Source organism: Oryctolagus cuniculus, chromosome 12 (genome assembly GCF_051225735.1).
Source record: "Oryctolagus cuniculus isolate XC-2025 breed Fujian yellow rabbit chromosome 12, ASM5122573v1, whole genome shotgun sequence".
NCBI lineage: Eukaryota > Metazoa > Chordata > Mammalia > Lagomorpha > Leporidae > Oryctolagus > Oryctolagus cuniculus.
In genome coordinates this window covers 78378912-78402500 of record NC_142878.1, presented here as the reverse complement: position 1 = coordinate 78402500, position 23589 = coordinate 78378912, and the positions used below count along the sequence as shown (strand labels likewise).

At 42.7% G+C, this 23589-nt stretch overlaps 1 protein-coding gene across 1 annotated transcript in view; it reads left to right on the top strand.

Annotated features, from left to right (window-relative positions):
• PYGO1 (pygopus family PHD finger 1) overlaps positions 1-23589 on the top strand; it is a 50810-nt gene that overhangs the window by 11996 nt on the left and 15225 nt on the right. The gene's annotated exons all lie outside the window — the stretch shown is intronic.

Genomic DNA, 23589 nt, shown 5'->3' with positions numbered 1-23589 from the left:
TATGTGTAAAAAGGGAGAGAGCACATACATTCACCTTGTCATCAAGGCCCAACCCTCATGACCTAATTAATCTCCCAAAGGCCTAACCTTGAATACTGTCATATTGGGATTAAGACTTCAATATATAAATTTTGAAGCGAAACATTTAGCTCATATATAGAGGGATTTCAAAAAGCTCATGGAAAAATGGAATTTAAAGTATAAATTATTTGATCTTGATCCCACTTAAAATTTTCATTAAAAGCTCTGCTCTTGTCTGCAAGTAAACTGGGTATAACAGTTTTTCTTTTTCTTTTTCTTTCTTTTTTTTTTTTAATTTTTTAACAGGCAGAGTGGACAGTGAGAGAGAGAGAGACAGAGAGAAAGGTCTTCCTTTGCCGTTGGTTCACCCTCCAATGGCCACCGCGGCCGGCGCACCGCGCTGATCCGATGGCAGGAGCCAGGAGCCAGGTGCTTTTCCTGGTCTCCCATGGGGTGTAGGGCCCAAGCACCTGGGCCATCCTCCACTGCACTCCCTGGCCACAGCAGAGAGCTGGCCTGGAAGAGGGGCAACCGGGACAGAATCCGGCGCCCCGACAGGGACTAGAACCCGGTGTGCTGGCGCCGCTAGGCGGAGGATTAGCCTAGTGAGCCGCGGCGCCGGCCAACAGTTTTTCTTTTAAGTATTCTCAAATATTTTTAATTTAATGGACAATATACGTATTGTATAAGAAGCACACAATAGTTTTGCAGTACAATTTCAAAGTATGTACAAATTGGAATGCAGAGGTTAAATACTGATGTATGTAATGACACCATTTTTAACTTTAGATAAACTGCACATAAAACTTAAAATTCAAATATTAGCTAATCTGAAAATTTTACTACACTTGATCTTAGCCAGAAGGCTGAAAAGCAATGAAAAGTTTACTTCTCGTAGTATAAAATGATAATTTGGGATGCAAATTTTTTACTGAACAAACTATAGAAACATCTAAAATAATCATTAAAAGCAATATTAGAATTTATAAAGATCAGCTATAAAATTTATATTGTCAGTCACTACCTTTCAAAATAGTCTCTAACATAGAATTACCTTGGATACAACAGTTTTGGCATCTGCTGAGCAGAAAGGTTGTTTCACTTTAAATTTTCAGTCAGAATTGTGTAAATTAAACCAGTTAAAATGTCTGCGGTTTGTAAACTGAATGTAGATCATTGTAAAAATTAAGAGAGGGAGTTAGAGAGGAAAGAGGAGGAAAGGTGGGAGTGTGGGTAGGCTGGGAAGTATCACTATGTTCCTAAATCTGTATATATGAATTATATAAAATTTGTTTACCTGAAATAAGAAATTAAAAAAAAAGTCTATGGTCTTAGCTATTGTTGCTGCTGTTAATTGTCAGTCCTCTTCAGTTAGGACACAAGCAAGATTTTTTCCTTGCAAATTGACATGGATAATCTGCCAACTGCAGGCTTCATCTTCAGTATTATCTTGTTCCTTCTTAAAATGAGTTATCTTTTTTTTTTTTATTTGACAGGTAGAGTTATACACAGTGAGAGACCGAGAGAAAGGTCTTCCTTCCGTTGGTTCACCCCCCCAAATGGCCACTACGGCCTGCGCTGCGCCAATCTGAAGCCAGGAGCCAAGTGCTTCCTCCTGGTCTCCCATGCGGGTGCAGGGCCCAAGCACTTGGGCCATCCTCCACTGCACTCCCTGGCCGCAGCAGAGAGCTGGCCTGGAAGAGGGGCAACTGGGACAGAATCCGGCTCCCCGACCAGGACTAGAACCCGGTGTGCTGGCGCCGCAAGGTGGAGGATTAGCCTAGTGAGCCGCGGGAAGTAAATCTTGAAAAAAAAAAAGAATAGTTAAATTACATAAAAGAGGAAGGCATTTTACACAGTGGTACTATTCAGGGGGCCGGTGCAGGCCGGCATCCCAAATGGGCACCGGTTCGAGTCCACTTCCGATCCAGCTCTCTGCTAGGCCTGGGAAAGCAGTAGAAGATGGCCCAAGTCCTTGAACCCCTCACCCGCGTGGGAGACCCAGAAGAAGCTACTGGCTCCTGGCTTTGGATTGGCCCAGCTCCGGCCATTGTGGCCAATTGGGGAGTAAACCAGCAGATGGAAGACCTCTCCCCCTCCCTTCTGTCTGTGTAACTCTTCCAAATCAATAAATCTTTAAAATAGATAGGTAGGTAGGTAGATGCTATTCAGAATACCCACATCCTATATCAGAGTGCAATGGCTCCCATCCCAGCTCCTCCACTTCTGATCCAGCTTCCTACTGTTGTGCACCCTGGGAGGTAGCAGGTGACTAAAATATATGAGTCTCTGCCTTTCATTTGGAAGACCTGGACTCAGTTCTGGGCTCCTGGTTTTGGCCTGGCCCGACTCTGGCTGTTGTAGGCATTTGAGGAGAACACAAGTACATGGAAGATCTCTCTTTCTCTTTATTCTCTGTGTCTCTCTACTTTTCAAATACAATGCGGAAAAAACATATACAGCCTAAAGTAAATTTATAAAATGCTTATAAAATATTCCACATTTTATAAAAAGTACTTATAAGTAGAAAAACAGTATAGGGGCCAGCGCTGTGGCATAACGGGTAAAGCTGCCACCTGCAGTGCCAACATTACATATGGGTGCCAGTTCGAGTCCTGGCTGCCCCTTTTCCAAACCAGCTCTCTGCTATGGCCTCGGAAAGTAGTGGAAGATGGCCCAAGTGCTTGGGCCCCTGCACCCATGTGGGAGACCTTAAGAAATTCCTGACTCCTGACTTCAGATCAGTGCAGCTCTGGCCCTTGCAGCTATTTGGGGAGTGAGCCAATGGATGGAAAACCTTTCCCTCTATCTTTCTCTCTCTCTCTCTGCTTCTGCTTCTCTGTAGATCTGCCTTTCAAATAAATAAATCTATCTTTTCAAGAAAAGGAAAACATTATACATTGAATTGTTATCAAGGAAATTATTTTTTTAAAGATTTATTTATTTATTTGGAAGTTGTAATGAGAGAGAGAGAGAAAGAGGAGAGACAGAGATCTTCCATTTGATGATTCACTCCCCAGATGGCCACAACTTCTGGAGCTGAGCCGAGCTGATCTAAAGCCAATCCAAAGCCTGGAGCCAAGAGCCTCTTCCAGGTCTCCTATGTGGGTTCAGGGGCCCAAGGACTTAGACCATTCTCTGCTGCCTTCCCAAGTGCACCAGCAGGGAGCTGGATCAGAAGTGGAGCAGCTGGAATTTGAACTGGTGCCCACATGGGTTGCCAGCACTGCAGATGACAGCTTAACCCACTGTACCACAATGCTGGCATCTGTCAAGGAAATTCATAATTTTTAGAGTCTTTGGATGGAAAAATTTGCTTTAATTGGCAGACCAAACTCTCCTATAATCCTGAAAGGAGAGACACAACTTCAGCTTCCAGCTCAGAATAAATACTAAAGGGTGAAAAGAGAGCTAAGAGTATTATTTTGCTTAATTGAGATTGATTGGGATATTAGAGGGTATTATTATTAATAGCTAAATTTTCTTTGCTTTCTTAAAGTGATATAGGCTTCTTGCTCTGTTCTTGATATCATTTTTTGCCATTTCTGGAGTGAAGAGATGAACTGAAATAGAAGTATTAAGTAAAAAAATCAATGTGTAACAGTACTTTTTCTTGGCTCTGTGCCACAAATTCAACCACTGGCTTGACAGACATAGTTTATCTTATGACATTAATGGCAAACAGGAATAAAAAATAGAGAGAGCCATGCTTTGATACCACAACTTATTAACCTAAATAGGGTAAAGTAAGGCCAAGAGTCAGAACCATGTAAAGTGTTACACTCTTCAGTGTCTATTACTGTAGTATATCCAAATGCCACAAGCATTACTCTGAAATTAAAAATACTATTAAACATAAAAACCCACCAGAATTTAACACAATGCCACAACCAGCACCACCACTCATAATTAACCCTAAACTGTCATAAACTGGTAAAAGTTTTGAATAAAACCTCACAAAACCTACAACAAACATAGTACTTAATAAAAATGTCACAATGCTTATGTCATAGTACTTACATCATTATACTTAAATTAACCATGACTAATGATTTGAAAAATTATTTCAACTGTAAGAACCTAATGACCAACATTCAAAGAGCTCACCCCCTAACTAAGATTATTACTTAGTCATTCATTGACTTACTAATTCCATCAAACATTGCAGTATGGTAGAATTTTGGTTCTTTTTTAGGAGTAGCTTGCATTACACATCATTACAGGACTATTTTTTTTTTTTTTTTTGGACAGGCAGAGTTAGTGACAGAGACAGAGAGAAAGGTCTTCCTTCCGTTGGTTCACCCCCAAAATGGCTGCTATGGCCAGAACGCTGCACCACTCCGAAGCCAGGAGCCAGGTGCTTCCTCCTGGTCTCCCATGCAGGTGCAGGGGCCCAAGCACTTGGGCCATCCTCCACTGCCTTCCCGGGCCACAGCAGGGAGCTGGACTGGTAGAGGAGCAACCGGGACAGAATCTGGCGCCCCAACTGGGACTAGAACCTGGAGTACCAGCGCCGCAGGTGGTGGATTAGCCTAGTGAGCCGCGGTGCTGGCCTACAGGACTATTCTTAGCTATACATTATACTTCAGATACAATAATTGTTCTATCACAGTATCTGTTGATATGTAAATGATGGCTGAATCAGCTGGTGTTTACATTCTGTAGAGCACCATATTTTTAATTGCTTGTTTATACGTGTAGATTAAGGCTATACTGTGTCGCATGTTTTTCTATAAACCTGAAACATTGGGATTGTCTTATTATTTGTGGTCAAAACTATAATATTCATGGGCTGTGTATTATGATTAAGACATATTTTTCTGGAGAGCAAAATACAAAGACAATAATTATAAACTTGTTACGAGCTATTCCATATATATGTGTGTGTGTATATATATGTGTGTGTGTGTGTATATACACTAACCTAGTAGAATGAGTGTGAGGAGGATTCTCAGTTCTTCACTTTTTTTTTTCACACTCATTATTCCCCCCTAGTCATTACCCACCTACTTTTTTCGTGAAACAGAATCAAGCCACCCTTCAGGAATCTCTTCTAACGCAAAATCCCATTTTGTCCTTGTTATAAAATTAAATACATCCTAGACTTACTTCATACTGCTGTTCCTACTTACCTAGTCCTATTCCCCCCCCCCTTTTTTTAAAGAATTCCCAACAACTATATCCAGAAAATTTTCTCAACACCACTCTCCCCGTATCAAACCAGAATGATACTTCTTATTTGCTAATGCAATATCACAATGATCCTTTTCTAAGAAAAAATTATTTATTTATTTGAAAGGTGAAGTTAGAGGAAGAAAAACAGAGAGATCTTCCATCTACTCGTTTATTCTCCAAATGTCCGCAACAGCCAGAGCCGGGCTGGTCTGAAGCCAGGAGCCGGGAGCTTCTTTGGGGTCTCCCACTTGGGTACAGGGGCCCAAACACTTGAACTATCTTGTGCTGTTTCCCCAGGCCCATTAGCAGGGAACTGGATTGGAAGTGGAGCAGCTAGGACTTGTACTGGTGCCTATATGGGATGCCCACTACACTACAGCGCTGGCCCCACAATCATCTAAAATTAGAAGGGATCCTAACCCTTCTGGTTTCAATCTTAATTCTACCATTTATTCAAATACCTCAGTTATAAAAAAAAAAAAGTGTAACATTATGTGGTCTGAGTGAATCCTGGTAGCTGATATCACACTTAAATAAATTGTAGGACAACCAATCAGACATCCTTTTATTATTATTGACCAAATGGCATTATTCTTGTATTAATACAGATCACCAGTTTAATTGAAATCAAGCCCCTTAACTGAAGAGTCCTTGTAGTATATTTGATCTTGTAAACCAAAAATGGAGACCACTTCTCTCTAGGGCAGTCAAGGAAGAACCCTGCTTTAACACTAGTACCCACAGCTGAAATTCTATTTAAGCTATTCCCTGATTCTTATACTTAAAAGCATATAATTTACCCTAAAGCACTATGTCAGTATTAATAAAAACAAACTTCTAGCACAGTATGTGCATTGTGTATTATATGCCTTATCCCAATTGTGGGGAGCAACCGAGACTAGACTAAATTACTGGAACTGCTAAGACTAATTCTATGCATCTGATCTCCCATCATATGGCGCTGAGAGAGAGTAAGCAACTTCTACACAGCTGCCTCACCAATTTGACTAACAAGCTGCAGGAGCTGATCCTGCTCCTGATTGGAGGAGAGCAGCGTGCCAGCGTGTGGGCAGCAGAGCATGGATTGGTGGAAGAGGACTATAAAGGAGGAGAGAGACAGTATGCACCGGGAACATCTGAGGAACCCCTGAGAGCCGGCCGGAGGTGTGCTGCTCCTCCGCGGAAGTGGGGAAAGCGGCGGGGGTGCCACCCCTCCGCAGAGGCGGGGGAGCCAGCAGCTAACCTGGGTCGGCGTCATTCCTCTGCGAGTGAGGGAACGGCAGCTAACCCGGGAAGGGCCGGGCAAAAAGAACAGCGCAGGGTCCGGTATCGTTCCTCCGCGAATGGGGGAGCGACACCAATAATGTATTAGTACTATTTATACTTGATCAAAATAGTACATGTATATTTGATTGTACATTAAAATACTCCATGCACATAAGCATGTATATAAAACTCTTGAAGTACATAACACATCATTACTTTATGTAAAATAATCCACTATATGAATATATATATAACATATATGGCCCTTAATCTTACACAGAGCATGTTATTAATCATACATGGCATATTAAGTCAAATCAATTCTGAACAGCATACTCAGTGCCTCTAATATTTGTCTTTTCTATCAAGCTTCAGGAAATCAGCAACATGGTTTGGAAAGTGTGTCTCTTCTCACTCCACGCACATAAAACCTGGTTTCTTTACTGAAACTGTACCTGGCATCCGATTCTTGCTTCAGGGCCATAAAACTGAGCTTGCCCAGTGGTTCCCCTTAAATAAGACATCTTGATGAGGGGACTGAGGCAGTGGCGTAGCAGGGTAAAAGCTACTGCCTGGGATGCTGGCATCCCATATTTGTGCCATTTCATGTCCTAGTTGCTCCACTTTCAATCCAGCTCCCTGCAAATAGCCTAGGAAAAGCTCAAGTGTTTGGGCCCCTGCCACCCACATGAGAAACCCAGGAGAAGCTCCTGGCTTCAGCCTGGCCCAAGCCCCTGGCCATTATGGCTATCTGGTAAGGGAACCAATGAATGGAAGACCTGTATCTGTCTCTGTAGCTCTGCCTTTCAAATAAATAAATCTTAAAAAAAAAAAAAAAAGTTCATTTAAATGATTCTAACTATCAGAGTTTTCAGAGTTTACAAGAAACTTTGATTTCTGGAAAATGAGCAGATAGTAGATACCATTAAGAATACATTTTGTCCATTTTGAAATTACAGCTTTTTAATTTAAAATTATAGTTCCTCAGTATTCTTAAGAATATTGTGGGGCTGGCGCCGCAGCTCAATAGGCTAATCCTCTGCCTGTGGCGCCGGCACACCGGGTTCTAGTCCCTGTCGGGGCGCCAGATTCTGTCCCGGTTACCCCTCTTCCAGTCCAGCTCTCTGCTGTGGCCCTGGAGTGCAGTAGAGGATGGCCCAAGTGCTTGGGCCCTGCACGCGCATGGGAGACCAGGAGAAGCACCTGGCTCCTGGCTTTGGATCAGCGCGGTGCGCTGGCCACAGCACACCGGCTGCGGCGGCCATTGGAGGGTGAACCAACGGGAAAGGAAGACCTTTCTCTCTCTCTCTCTCTCACTGTCCACTCTGCCTGTCCAAAAAAAAAAAAAAAAAAAAAAATTGTGACTGGGGCTGGCGCTGTGGCATGGCGGGTAAAGCTACCACCTGCAGTTCCGGCATCCTATATGGGCTCCAGTTCGAGTCCTGGCTGCTCCACTTCCGATTCAGCTTTCTGCTATGGCCTGGGAAAGCAGAACAAGATGGCCCAGGTCTTTGGGTTCCTGCACCCGCTTGGCAGAGCCAGAAGAAGCTCCTGGGTCCTGGGTTCGGATCAGCACAGCTCCGGCTATTGTGGCCAGCTGGGGAGTGAACCGGTGGATGGAGGACCTCTCTCTCTCTGCCTTTCCCTCTCTGTGTGTAACTCTGACTTTCAAATGGATAGATAAATATTTTTTAAAAAATTAAAAAAGAATATTGTGACTAGTAATTCAGATATATTTGATTATATATTAGAGATTATTAATAATTTTATTTTAGGAATTATGTTTTTTATTTATACTTTTGGTAAGAAAATATTCATGACAGATGTTAAGATACTTTGAAGCTTGACATATTGGCTTATTTATATAACCACTTTATTATTTGATCTCTCAGATCATTACTAATTCTTTTTCCATACCAGACTCATCAGAATCTCTAGGTATTCAGATGCAAGAACAACACATTTGTCTGCTCAGTTTGTCTTCATAAAGACTTTTAAACTGCAATCATCAGTTCATTTTATATGGGCCACTGGGCAGTTTATAAGAAGGTAATAAGCTTAGTCAAATCTAAACTGTCACATTTTAATAAGTGACCTTGAGGAGTGAACTGGATCTCAGTAAAAGTACTGAGAATTCTCAAATAAACCCAATCTTGGAGAGAAGCAAATTAAAAGAATAGTATTCTCATTCCTTTATTAGGAAAAAAAAGAGTGAAATCGAAAAAAAAATTAAAAATAAAGATCTGGACAAAAGAAAAGGAACCAGGAATACAAACTGAATCAAGGGATAGGGAAATTAGCTATGCCCCTCACCCCCCTCTCAACCTCCTGCCATGGGAATAGATTACTATACCTCCCAACTAGGTAAAACTTGGGCATTAGAAGTCTGTATAGTTCAAAGAAACCTAATAGTCTAATCCTGACTCACTAGTATAAGTAAAGATTCATATAAAAATTAGTAAGTTGTGTTTATTCTAGGAATATTAGGGTGAATTCAACATTAAAATAAAAAAGAAAAACCACATAATTTTTCAGTGGATTCTGCATACCACCTAAATCAAGCAAACAGTCTGAAATGTGAAGAAACAGGAATTAAAAATGTCACCCATGTGACAAATAAAAGGTCTGGGCAAAGCTATGCAAACACAGGAAAGAAAAATAAAAGAATGACAGCTATGCAAGCATACTAAAGCAAAGTAATTGAATTCACAAAAAGAAGGAAGAAAAATAGCATGCAGAAGACAGAAAGACTCCTATTGTACTCACACATGCTTCAACTGATAATTTATTAGGAATATGCATTCAGAGCTCTTAGACAATATAACAAAATGAGATGAAAGGTAATCATAAGCCCAAGGAGAAACATTTAGGATTAAAACAAATAATTGAGGTGGGTGTTTGGTGCAGAGGTTAAGAATCTGTTTGGAATTCCCGAATTCTGTTTCACAGTGCCAGGGTTCTAGTCCCTACTCTGCTTTTTTTTTTTTTTTTTAATCACTTTTTGTTTTTAAAGATTTATTTATTATTTGAAGGGCAGAGGACAAAGATGGAGAGAGAGAGAGGTCTTCCACCCGCTGGTTCACTCCACAAATGACCAAAATGGCCAGATCTGTGCTGATCCGAAGCCAGGGGCCAGGAGCTTCTTCCAAGTCCCTCATGTGGTTGCAGGGGCCTAAGGACTTGGGCCATCTTCTGCTGCTGGACCAGAAGTGGAGCAGCCAAGACTCAAACTGGTGCCTTCGGGGATGCCAATACTACAGGTGGTGGCTTTATCCACTACGCCACAGGGCTGGCCCCTCCTACTCTGATTCTAACCCAACATCCTGCTAATGTGCATTCTGGGAGGTAGCAGCTAATGGCTGAAATACTTGTATCCCTGTAACCCACATGGAAGATCCAGATTGAGTTCTAGATTCCTAGCATTCATTGGCTTGGCCCTGCCCCAGCTATTGCAGTCATTCGTGAACCAGCAGATGAAAGATCTCTATCTGTCTTTGCCACTCTGGCTTTCAATTAAATTACTTAATAAAAAATCCAAATTACTGAACAAATAAAATATTAGAAATAAGGAACAGAATAGAGAAGACTGAGAAATATAATGTTAACTGCCGATGAAAGGACAAAAAGTAAAGTCAGAGGAGCTATCTAATACATGTGAAACAAAAAAGTTTCTCTAGGGGCCAGCATTGTGGCACAGAAGGTTAAGCCACTATATGCAATGCTAGTATCTCACATGAGTGTTGGTTTTTCTCAGATGCTCCACTTGCAATCCAGCTTCCTGCTAATGATCCTGGGAAAGTAGCAGAAAGTAGCTGTGTACTTGGGTTCCTGCCACCTGTGTGGGAGACCTGGATGGAGTACCATGCTCCTAGCTTTAGCTAGGCCGAGCCCTGGCTGTTGTTGGCCATTTGAGAAGTGAACCAGAAGAACCCTTTCTCTGTCTCTTCCTCTCTCTCTGTAACTCTGTTTTCATATATTTAATGTCTTAAAATTTTTTTTCACAGTGACTTGATCAGCCCTTGTCCTGACTGTTGATGTACAATGTAATACTTTATTCCTTTTAGTTTTTTTTTTGTTGTTGTTGTTCTGGTACTATTGGTTGAACTCTGTAATTAACACACAATTATTCTTAGGTGTTTACATTTAACTGAAAAGTGATCCCTGTTAAATATAAGAGTGGGAATAAGAGAGGGAGGAGATGTACAATTTGGGACATGCTCAATTGGACTTGCCCCAAATGGTGGAGTTAGAAACGTGCCAGGGGATTCCAATACAATCCCATCAAGGTGGCATGTACCAATGCCATCTCACTAGTCCAAGTGGTCAATTTCAGTTCACAATTGATCACACTGATAGGTCTAAGAGTCAAAGGGATCACACAAATAAGACTAGTGTCTGCTAATACTAACTGATAGAATCAAAAAGGGAGAGAATGATCCACCATGGGAAGCGGGATACACAGCAGACTCATAGAATGGCAAATGTCCTAAGTAGCACTCTGGCCTCAGAGTCAGCCCTTAAGGCATTCGGATCTGGCTGAAGAGTCCATGAGAGTATTTTAGGCATGGAAAGCCAAGACACTCTGGCAAAAATAAAATAAAATAAAAATAAATAAATGAAATAAAAAATTTAAAAAAAAAACCTAAATGAAAGATCTCTGCAAGTGAGATCCCAGTGGAAAGAACAGGGCCATCAAAGAAGGAGGTATCTTTCTCTGAAGGGAGGATTGAACTTCCACTTTGACTATGACCCTGTCTGAATAAGATCGAAATCGGCAAACTCAAAAGGCTTCCATAGCCTTGGCAACTCATGCCTAGAGCCTAGGGAGATTACTGACGCCATAAACAAGAGTGTCAAATTGTTAAGTCAACAACAGGAGTCACTGTGTACTTACTTCTCATGTGGGATCTGTCCTTAATATGTTGTCCAATGTGAAGTAATGCTATAACTAGTACTGAAACAGTATTTTACACTTTGTGTTTCTGTGTGGGTGCAAACTGATGAAATCTTTACTTAATATATACTAAATCGATCTTCTGTATATAAAGATAATTGAAAATGAATCTTGATGTGAATGGAATGGGAGAGGGAGCGGGAGATGGGAGGGGTGGGAGTGGGAGGGAAGTTATGGGGGGGGAAGCCATTGTAATCCATAAACTGTACTTTGGAAATTTATATTTACTAAATAAAAGTTTAAAAAATCACAAAAAAAGAAAAAAATTTTTTCTCTAACACAGTGATAAATTAGTGCTGCTGAACTAGAGTTCTCAGCAAATAGAACAGAAAAAGTATTGAAAGATGTAATTTTAAAAGTCAACTCAAGCTGGCACTATGGTGTAATGGGTGAAGCTTCCACCTGCAGTGCTGGAATCCCATATGGGCGCCAGTTCAAGTCCTGGCTGCTCCTCTTTCTATCCAGCTGGCTCCAGCTATTACGGCCATTTGGGGAGTAAACCAGTGGGTGGAAGACCTCTCTTTCTCTCTCTCTATCCCTATCTCTGTCTGTAATTCTGCCTCTCAAATAAATAACAAAATATTAAAAAAAAAAAAAAAGTCAACCCAAGGAAGCTAGTGTTATGGCGCAGCAGGTTAAGCCACCTCTTATTCAGTGCTGACGTATCAGAGTGCCTGTTGAAGTCCTGCCTACTTCCCTTCCGATCCAGCTTCTGATTAATACTCATAGGAGAGCAACAGAAGGTGGCACCTGCCATCCATGTGGGAGACCAGGATGAAGTTCCTAGCTTCTGACTACAGCTTGGCCCAGACCTGGCTATCATGGCCATTTGAGGAATGAACCAGCAGATGGAAGATCGTTCTGTGTCCCTTTGTCCCTCTCTACCTCTGCCTTTCAAGTAAATAAATAAATGTTTAAAAAGTCAACCGGAAATAAACATAATTTAATCTAGAGATAGAAAATACCCTTGTGGCCAGAATGGTGGTATAGCAGGTAAAGCTGCCACCTGCAGTGCTGGCATTGCATATGGGTGCCGGTTCAAGTCCCGACTGCTCCACTTCTGATCCAGCTCCTTGCTAATGCACCTGGGAAAGCAGAGGAGGATGGCCCAAGTACTTGGGCCCCTTTACCCATGTGGGAGACCCAGAAGAAGCTCCTGATTCCTGGCTTCGGATTGGCCCAGCTCCAGCTATTGTGGCCATTTGGGGAGTGAGCCAGCATATGGCAAATATCTCTATCTCTGTCTGCCTCTGTCTCTTTGTAACTCTGACTTAAAAATGAATAAATCTTAAAAAAAAAAATACCCTCCTAAATGGGAAGAAAAAGTAGAATAAAATGTGAGATTAAGGGGCCGGTGCTGTGGTATAGTGGGTAAAACCACCACCTGCAGTGCTGGTATCCCATATGGTGCTGGTTCGAGTCCTGGCTGCGCCACTTTCAATCAAGCTCTCTGCTATGGCCTGGGAAAGCAGTAGAAGATGGCCCAAGTCTTTGGGCCCCTGCACCCGCATGGGAGACCCGGAAGAAGCTACTGGTTCCCAGCTTCGATCAGCCCAGCTCTGGCCGTTGCAGCCATTTAGGGAGTGAACCAGAGTTTGGAAGGATGGAAGACTTTCTCTTTCTCTCTTTCTCTCTTTCTCTCTTTCTCTCTTTCTCTCTTTCTCTCTCTCTCTCTCTCTCTCTCTCTCCCCCCCCCCCCCGCCTCTGGTTCTCCTTAACTCTGCCTTTTAAATAAATAAATAAATCTTTTAAAAATGTGAGATTATGGGCCAGCATTGTGGCATAGCAGGTAAAATGTCTGTCTGCAATGCCAGAATCCCAAATGGGCATCAGTTCAAGTCCACATCCTATCCAGCTCCCTGTTGATGCACCTGGAAAAGCAGTGGAAGATGGCCCAAGTGGTTGGGACCCTAGCATGCATGTGGGAGACCTGGAAGAAATGCCTGGCTCCTGATTTTAGCCTGACCCAGCCTTGTATATTATTCAGAATCTGGTCCAGAGACAGAAACTGTATCAGTTACTTTTAACAAAGAATTTAATATTAAATATTGTTAATAGATATTGAACTGAGGTGGCAAAAATAAGATACCGAAGTTTTCACTGAGTTAGAAACTGGGAAGCAGATACTATCCCTAAGGTTGTCGGGTGAAGAGAGAAATTATAATTATTAAAGGATATAAACTCAGAGAGGAGCCTGTAATGTTTAAATTCGGATCTCTGGGTGGGTGTTGTGGCATGGTTGTTGAGATGCTGCTGGGAACATCCACATCCCAAATTGCTGTATGAGTTTGGGTCCTGCCTTTGCTTCCTGTGCAGCTTCTTGCTAATGTGTCATCCTGGAAGGTAGCAGATGATGGCTGAAGTACTTGGGAGACCCAAATGGAATTCTGAATTTCTGGTTGCCTTGTTCAGTCTGGTTATTGTGGGCATTTAGAGAGTAAACCCATGAATGGAAGATCTCTCTGTGTCTTTTTTTTTTTTTTAAGATTTAGTTATTTATTTGAAAGGCAGAGAGAGAGAGAGAGAGAGAGAGAGGTCTTCCATCCACTGGTTCACTCCCCAAATGGCCACAATGGCTGGAGCTGGGCCGATACAAAGCCAGGAGCCAGGAGCTTCTTCTAGGTCTCTCATGTGGGTGCAGGGGCCCAAGGACTTGGGCCATCTTCTACTGCTTTCCCAGGCCATAGCAGAGAGCTGGATTGAAAGACGAGCAGCCAGGACTTGTACTGGCGCCCATATAGTAAGTAAAGCCAGCACTGCAGGCAGCGGCTTTACTCACTATGCCACAGTGCTGGCCCCTCTTTTTCTTTGTGTGTGTGTGTCCCTCTCTGTTGCTCTGCCTTTCAAATAATTTTCTTTTTATGATTTATTTATTCATTTGAAAGTCAGAGTTACACAGGGAGAGATCTTTTCATATGCTTGTTTGTCCCCAGTGCCCACAATGACCATGGGTGAGCCAGGCCAGGCTGAATCCAGGAGCTTCTTCAGGTTCTCCCACATGGGTGCCAGGGACCCAGATACTTGGGCCTTTCTCTGCTGCTTTTCTCAGGCCATTAATAGAGAACTGGATTGAAACTGGAGCAGCCAGATCACGAACCAGTGCTCCTATGGGATACCGATGTTGCAGGTGGCAGCTTCACATGCTACGCCATGACTCTGGCTTTTTAAGTCTTTAAAAAAAAAAAAAATAGATAGACCAGTGCTGTGGCTCACTAGGCTAATCCTCCGCCTGCAGTGCCAGTACTCGGGGTTCTAGTCCCGGTTGGGGCGCCGGTTCTGTCCTGGTTGCTCCTTTTCCAGTCCAGCTCTCTGCTGTGGCCCAGGAAGGCAGTGGAGGATGGCCCAAGTGCTTGGGCCCTGCACCCACATGGGAGACCAGGAGGTCTGGGTCCTGGCTTCGGATTGGCGCAGTGCACCGGCCATAGTGGCCATTTTGGGGGTGAACCAACAGAAGGAAGACCTTTCTCTCTGTTTCTCTCTCTGTCACTGTCTAACTCTGGCTGTCAAAAAAATAATAATAATAATATAAAATAAAATAAATAGATAAACAGAGGCTGGTGCTGTGGCATAGTGGGCTAAGCCTTCTCCTGCAGCACCAGAATCACATATGGGTGCCAGTTCAAGTTCTGGCTTCTCTTCTGATCCAGCTCTCTGTTATGGCCTGGGAAAACAGTGGAAGATGGCCCAAGTGCTTGGGCCCCTGCACCCACATGGGAAACCAGTATGAAGCTCCTGGCTCCTGGCTTTGGATCAGTGCAGCTCTGGCCATTCAGGCATCTGGGAAGTAAGCCAGCAGTTGGAAGACCTTTCTCTCTGTCTCTCCCTCTCTCTGTAACTCTACTTCTCAAATAAATATAAGACTTTTAAAACATAAATAAATAATACAGGATTGGATCAAAATTTGCAAATCAATAAAGGCAATACATCACAGTAACAAACTGAAGAACAAAAAACATGTGATTACCTCAATGGATGCAGGGAAAGCATTTGATAAAATACAACATGCTTTCATGATGAAAACCTTAAGCAAATTGGGTATAGAAGGCACATTCCCCAACACAATTAAGGCGATTTATGACAAACCCATAGCCAGCATCTTATTGAATAGGGAAAAGTTGGAAGTATTTCCACTAAGCTCTGGAACCAGACAAGGATGCCTACATTAACCACTGCTATTCAGTGTAGTCCCAGAAGCTTTTGCCAGAGCCATTAGGCAAGAAAAAGAAATCAAAGGGATACAAATTGAGAAGGAAGAAGTCAAACTATCCCTATTTGCAGATGACATGATTCTATATATAGGGGATCCAAAAGACTCCACAAAGAGGCTATTGGAACTCATAAAAGAGTTGGGTAAAGTGGCAGAATATAAAATTAACACATAAAAATCAATAAATTTTCTGTACACAGACAATGTCAAGGCTGAGAAAAAACTTCTAAGATCAATCCCATTTGAATAGCTGCAGAAAAAAAAATTAAATACCTTGGAGTACGTTTAACCAAGAAGATGAAAGATCTCCGATGAAAATTACAAAACATTAAAGAAATTGAAGAAGACATAAAAAATGGTAAAATCTTCCATGTTTGTGGATTGGAAGAGTTAATGTCATCAAAATGTCCACACTACTGAAAACAGTTTACAGATTCAATGAGCTCCTAATCAAAATACCAAAGACATTCTTCTCAGACCTAAAAAAAAGTAATGCTAAGGTTAATATGGAAACATAAGAGATCCCGAATAGCTAAAGCAATCTTATACAGCAAAAACAAAGCCATAGGCATTACAATACCAGATTTCAGGACATATTACAGGGCAGTTATAATCAAAACAATCTGTTACTGGTACAAAAATGGAACAGAATAGAAACTCCAGAAGTCAATCCACACATCTATAACCAACTAATCTTTGACAAAGGAGCTAAAATTAATCCCTGGATCAAGGACACTGTTTTCAACAAGTGATGCTGGGAAGATTGAATCTCTGCATGCAAAAGTATGAAAAAGACCTCTACCTTAAACCTTGTACAAAAATAAACTCAAAATGGATCAAAGGTCTGAATCTATGACCTGAGACCATCAAATTACTAGAGGAATACATTAGGGAAACCTCCAAGACATTGGCATAGGCAAAGACTTCTTGGAAAAGACTCCAGAAGCACAGGCAATCAAAGACAAAATAAACAAATGGGGTTACACCAAGATGAGAAGCTTCTTCAGTGCAGAAGAAACACTCAGTAGGGTGAAGAGGCAGCTGACAGGATGGAAGAAAATATTTGCAAACTAAAAATAAACAAATAAGCTCAGATCTCTGAGAAAGGAGTACTGCTTAGGCTGGTCTTGATGCCCGTGGGCTTGGAGGAGAGGCCTTATAGGCCTAGGACCCAGATACTGGCATTTCTGAGGAACTTAGGGGAGTGTTTTTCCAAGTGTTGGAAATACTGCAAATTAGATTTAAATACCGGAACTACTGTGACAGGGAATAAACTACCACTGGAGGGCAGTAGAAATGAGGCTAGGTTGCCACTGGGGACAAGAGGAGCATCTTCCTTATTTTTCCTCCAGTCTTGCAGTTTTCTTATAGAACCTCCTCCTGTTGGCACAATTTGACAGGTCTTGCAAAATATAGAATGTTGTGTTTGAATGGCAGAGTAATAGTTTTTTCTTTTTTATCTATATGCATGGCTTACCCTTCTTTGTAATGAATGTGTCTATTGCCTCTAAAAACAAAGTTATTAAAAAATTTTTTGTTGGGGCCGGCATTGTGGCATAGCAGGTAAAGCCACCACCTGTGATGCCGGAATCTCATACGGGTGCCAATTTGAGTCCCTGTTTCTCCACTTCTGATCCAGTTCTCTGCTTATGGCCTGAGAAAAGCAGTGGAAGATGGCTTAAGTTCTTAGACCACTGCTACCCACATGGGGAGACCCAGATGAAGCTCCTGGCTTCTGGCTTTGGCCTGGCCCATCCCAGGCCATTGTGTCCATCTGGGAAGTGAATCAGCGGATGGAAAATCTCTGACTTTAAAATAAAATATTTTTTTTTGTGTGAGGCAGAGAGGGACAAATAACTCCCAGTGCTGTTTTGTTCACCAAATGCCTGCAATAGCCAGGGTTGGGCCAAATCATAACTGGGAGCCAGGAACTCAATCTAGAACTCCCTGATGAGTGGCAGGGACACAACTACTTGTGTCATCTGCTGCCTCCCAGGGTATGCACATTAGCTGGAAGCTGCAGTTGGGAGCATAGCCACTGCTTGAAGCGGCACTCTTTTGTAGGATGCAGACATCCCAAGTGGTGTCTTAACTGCTAGGCCAAATATCTGCTCCCAGAGTGACTTTTTTTTTTTAAGTATCTACTACAGTATTTGTCATATAGCTTAGAAAAGGAAGCTGGTATAGCCTACTAGGGATAGAATTGTACATTGCTACTCAACATGTGGTTAGCTTATTAACATATGGACAAGAAAGCATCTGTATTACCTGAGAAATTGTTAGAAATCCACATTTGTGGGCTTTACCCCAGAAATGCCAAATCACATTTGCTGAGATTAAGATTTAGGAATCTGTTTTAAGAAATTTTTTGGGCAATTTTTATACACACTAGAGTTTTAGAACTCTGCATATTGTTAAAAAATTTTATACATAGGCTTTTGAGTCAGCTGTTTGACACTGATCAAGTTAGTTTACCTGTTAAATTCCAAGTTTATTTAAAGTTACCATAAATGGTGTATTTATTGCTCAATTTAAGTTTTTTTTTAAGATTTTTTTTTATTTGAAATGCAGAGTTACAGAGAGGCAAAGGCAGAGAGAACTTCCATCTGCTGGTTCACTCCCCAAATGGCCACAATGGCCAGAGGTGGGCCAATCTGAAGCCAGGAGCCAGGTCTCTGTGTGGGTGCAAGGCCATATTCCACTGCTTTCCCAGGCCATAGCAGAGAGCTGGATTGGAAGTGCAGCATCTGGGTCACAAACTGGTGCCCATATGGGATGCTAGCACTGCAGGTGGTGGCTTTACATGCTATGCCCCAATGCCGGCAACTCAGTTTCAATCTTTGTTTATTTTAGAGGTAGAGTTGCAGAGAGAGGGAGAAACAGAGAGAAATGTCTTCTGTCCACTAGGTCACTCCCCAAAATGACCACAACAGCCAATGCTGAGCCAGGCTGAAGCTAGGAGCCATGAGTTTGCTTTGAGTCTCCCACATGGATGCAGAGGCCCAAGCACTTGGGCCATCTTCCATGGCTTTCCTAGGCCATTAGCAGAGAGCTGGATTGAAAGAGGTGCAGCTGGCACATGAACCGGCGCCCATATTGGATGCTTGTGTTGCAGGTGGAGGCTTGGCCTACTATGCCACAGCGCCAAACCACAATTTAAATCTTTATAAATGTCCTGTAGATAGGATGATGACCGTAATGCGTTAAATCTGAACCTCTCTTTTGTCATCTATGAAATGGGTATAACCATAGAATTCTTTGAAGATCAAATGAAATGATGCGTAAATATGCTTAATGTAACATTTGATGCACAGTAAACATTCACCATTAAATTAATACTGTGGGTAAATATCTGCTGTCCTTATAAAGATATATGCATCTTTGTATATTGTATACCCACACACCACAATTTCTTTATCCTTTCATTTGTCAATGAACATTGCTTTTTTCTGAGTATTGTCTGCTATGTATAATGATGTGATGAACATGGGAATGCAAGTATTTCTTTGAGACACCAATTTCATTTCCTTCAGATGTATACCCAGAAGTTGCATTGCTGAATCATACAGCTTTTCTGTTTTCAATTTCTGGAAGAATCTTCAAAACGTTTTCCATAATGACTCTGTCAATTTACATTCACAGCAGCAGTGCATGAGTTTCCATTTTCTCTATATCCTTGCCACCACTTATCATCTCTTGTCTTTTTTTGTATTAGCAATTCCAACATGTATGAGGTTATTTCTCTTTGTGGTTTTGATTGCATTTCTCTGATGATCAGTGATGCAAGCACCTTTTCAGATACCTCGTAACTGTTGTTATGTCTTCTTTGGAATAATGTCCATTTAGATAATTCCACATTTTTAAATCATTTGAATTTTTGCTAATAAATTATATGAGTACCTTATATATTTTGATACCAGCCCTTATCAGATAGATGAGTTGTTTATAAGTATTTTCACCAGTTTTGTTGGTTCTCTTTTCAATTTCTGTTTGCTGTGCAGAAGCTTTTTAGTAGGATATATTCCCACTTACTTATTTTTGCTTTTTCTTTCCAAAAAGTTATTTCCAGGATCACAGTGTCAGTGAACTTTTCTCCTATGTTTTCTTCTAGGAGTTTTATAGTCTCAGTCTTTCGTCTTCTTTTTATTTATTTATTTATTTATATTTTATTTATTTATTTATTTGAAAAGCAGAGTTACAGAGAGGTAGAGGTGCCGGTGTGTGTGTGGGGGGGGGGTCTTCCATCCACCGGTTTATTCCCGAGATGGCTGCAACGGCCAGAGCTGCACCGATCTGAAACCAGAAGCTAGGAGCTTCTTCTGGGTCTCCCACCTGGATGCAGGGGCCCAATGACTTGGGCCATCCTCTGCTTCCATCCCAGGCTTCAGCAGATAGCTGGATCAGAAGTGGTACAGCAAGGACTTGAACTGGTGCCCATATGGGATGCCAGCACTGGAGGCTGCAGCTTTACTTGCTAAACCACAGCGACAGCCCCTGGTCTGAGTCTTACATTTAAGTCTTTAATCCATTTTGAATTGATTTTTCTTAGTGGAATAAAATAGGGATCCAGTTTAATTCTTTGGCATGTAGCTTTTGAATTTCACAGCACCGTTTGTTGAAGAGACTTTCTGCACTATGTATTCTTGGTACTCTTGTCAAGTATCAGTTGACTCATTTATGTGTGAACTTATTTCTAGATTCTGGATTGTGTTCCATTAGTCTGTTTTATGCCAGTACCATACTGATTTTTTTAAAACATAATTTTTATTTGAAAGAGAAGTAGGGGAAGAAACAGAGGGAGAGGGAGAGAAAGATCTTCCATGTTATGGTTCACTCCCTGAAATCCCCACAATATGAGACTGAACTCAACCTGGTTCTCCCACATGAGTGACAGGGACCCAAATATTTAATTAATTTGCTGCCTCCCAGGTTGCACATTAATAGAAAACTGGAATCCGAGGTAGAGCTGGGACTAGAACCCAGGCACTCTAATATAGGATGCAGGCATTCCAAGTAGCATTTTACGACTGTGTCAAATTCCTGGCCCATACCAACTATTTTGATTTTTATAGCTTTGTAATATAATTTGAAGCCAGGTAGTGTGATAGCCTACCTGTCTTTGTCTTTCCCAAGGTTGCTTTGGCTATATAGGGTCTTTTGTGTTTCCATATGAATTTAAGGATTTTTTTTCTGTGAAAAATGATGCTGGAATTTTGATAGAGATTACATTGAGTCTGTAGATAAAAACTTTTTTTAAAAAGCTTTATTTTTTTGGGCCAGCGCTGCGGCTCACTAGGCTAATCTTCCAAATGTGGCGCTGACACCTCAGGTTCTAGTCCGGGTTGGGGTGCCGGATTCTGTTCCAGTTGCTCCTCTACCAGTCCAGCTCTCTGCTGTGGCCCAGGAAGGCAGTGGAGGATGGCCCAAGTGCTTGGGCCCTGCACCCGCATGGGAGACCAGTAGGAAGCGCCTGGCTCCTGGCTTCGGATCCGTGCGGCATGCTGGCCATGGCAGCCATTTTGGGGGTAAACCAACGGAAGGAAGACCTTTCTCTCTGTCTTTCTCTCTCTCACTGTCTAACTCTGCCTGTCAAAAATAAAAAAGGAAAAAAGCTTTATTTTTTATTTATTTGAAAGGCAGAGTTATAGAAAGAAGAGGAGAAACAGAGAGATCTTCCACCTGCTGGTTCACTCCCTAAATGGCTGCAACAGCCAAGGGTGGGCCAGGCTGAAGCCAGTAGCCTGGAGCTTATTTCAGGTCTCCCATGTAGGTGCAGGGGCCTAAGCACTTTGGGCCATCCTCTGCTGCTTTCCCAGGCACATTAGGGAGCTGGATCAGACGTGGAGCAGCTGGGACTTTAACCGGCATCCTAGATCAAAAGGCTTAATATGCTATGCCACAATGTTGGCCCCTATGGCTTCATTTTTAAATTATCTTTGCAGGGCTGGCATCATCATGCAGGGAGCTAAGCTATCATGTGAGACGCCAGCATCCCATTTTGGACCACGAATTGAAGTTTTGACTGCACTGCTTCGAATCCAATTCCCTGCTAACGTGCCTAGGAAAACAGCAGAAGATGGCCAAGTGCTTAGAGCCCTGCCACCCACATGGGAGACCTGGGTGGAGTTCCAGTTTCCTGGTTTCAGCCTCACCCAGCCCCAGCCATTGTGGGCATCTGGAGAATGAACAGCAAAAGGGATATTCTCTCTCTCTACCCTCCCCACCTCTCCTTTCTTTGTAATTCTACCTTTCTTTCTTTTTTTCTTTCTTTCTTTCTTTCTTTTTTTTTTTTTTTTTTTGGACAGGCAGAGTGGACAATGAGAGAGAGAGACAGAGAGAAAGGTCTTCCTTTTTGCCGTTGGTTCACCCTCCAATGGCCGCCACGGCCGGCGCGCTGCGGCTGGCACACTGCGCTGATCCGATGGCAGGAGCCAGGTATTATCCTGGTCTCCCATGGGGTGCAGGGCCCAAGTACTTGGGCCATCCTCCACTGCACTCCCTGGCCACAGCAGAGAGCTGGCCTGGAAGGGGGGCAACCGGGATAATTCTACCTTTCAAATGAGTAAGATAATAAATCTTTTCATAGTTACCTTTGTTCCATCTGGAATTTTTGGGCGGCATAAGTAAGGTGGAAATGTTAATTTTGTTCTAGATGTCTAACCAGAACAAAGGACACTTTTCCGATTATTTTTTTGACAGGCAGAGTTAGACAATGAGAGAGAGAGACTGAGAGAAAGGTCTTCCTTTTCTGTTGGTTTACCCCCCAAATGGCTGCTACGGTGGTGCGCTGCGGCCGGTGCTGCGCCGATCCGAAGCCAGGTGCTTCCTCCTGGTCTCCCATGCGGGTGCAGAGCCCAAGCACTTGGGCCATCCTCCACTGCCTTCCTGGGCCACAGCAGAGAGCTGGACTGGAAGAGGAGCAACCGGGACATAATCTGGTGCCCCAACCGGGACTAGAACCCGGAGTGCCGGTGCCACAGTTGGAGGATTAGCCTAGTGAGCCACAGCGCCGGACATTTTTTTTTTTTTTTAAATTATTAGGAGTCTTTCTCTGTGCCCCTCAACAGGGTTCTATTTATTTATTTTTTTTTAAGATTTATTTATTTGAAAGAATTACATAGAGAAGGAAGGGCAGAGAGAGAAAGAGGTCTTCCATCCTCTGGTTCACTCCCCAATTGGCCACAATGGCCAGAGCTGCACCGATCTGAAACCAGGAGCCAGGAGCTTCCTCTGGGTCATCTCACATGGGTGCAGGGGCCCAAGGACTTGGGCCATGTTCTGCTGCTTTCCCAGGCCACAGCAGAGAGCTAGATCAGAAGAGGAGTAGCCGGGACTTGAACCGTTGCCCATATGGGATGCCGGCACCATAGGCAGAGGCTTCACTGATACACCACAGCACTGGCCCCCATCAGCAGGGTTTTTAAAAGGTTTTTATTAGGACCAGCCAGAGTGTGGAAGACAGCATGATGGTTTCTCAAAAAATAAAAAAAAAAAAAAAACACGAAAATAGTATTAACATAATGATCTAGCAATTCCACTTCTGGAAATACATCCAAAAGCTCTGAAGGTCGAGGCTTGAAGAGATACTTTTTTTTTTTTTTTTTTTTGACAGATAGAGATAGACGAGAGAGACAGAGAGAAAGGTTTTCCTTCCGTTGGTTCACCCCCCAAATGGCCGCTATGGCCAGCACTGCGCCAACCAGAAGCCAGGAGCCAGGTGCTTCTTCCTGTTCTCCCATGGGGATGCAGGCGCCCAAGCACCTGGGCCATCCTCCACTGCCCTCCCAGGCCACAGCAGAGAGCTGGACTGGCAGAGGAGCAACCGGGACTCGAACCCGGCACCCATATGGGATGCCAACACTGCAGGCAGAGGATTAGCCAAGTGAGCCATGGCGCCGATCCCGAGGAGATACTTGTATACTCATGTTCATGGCAACATTATTCACCATAGTCAAAAAATGGAAGC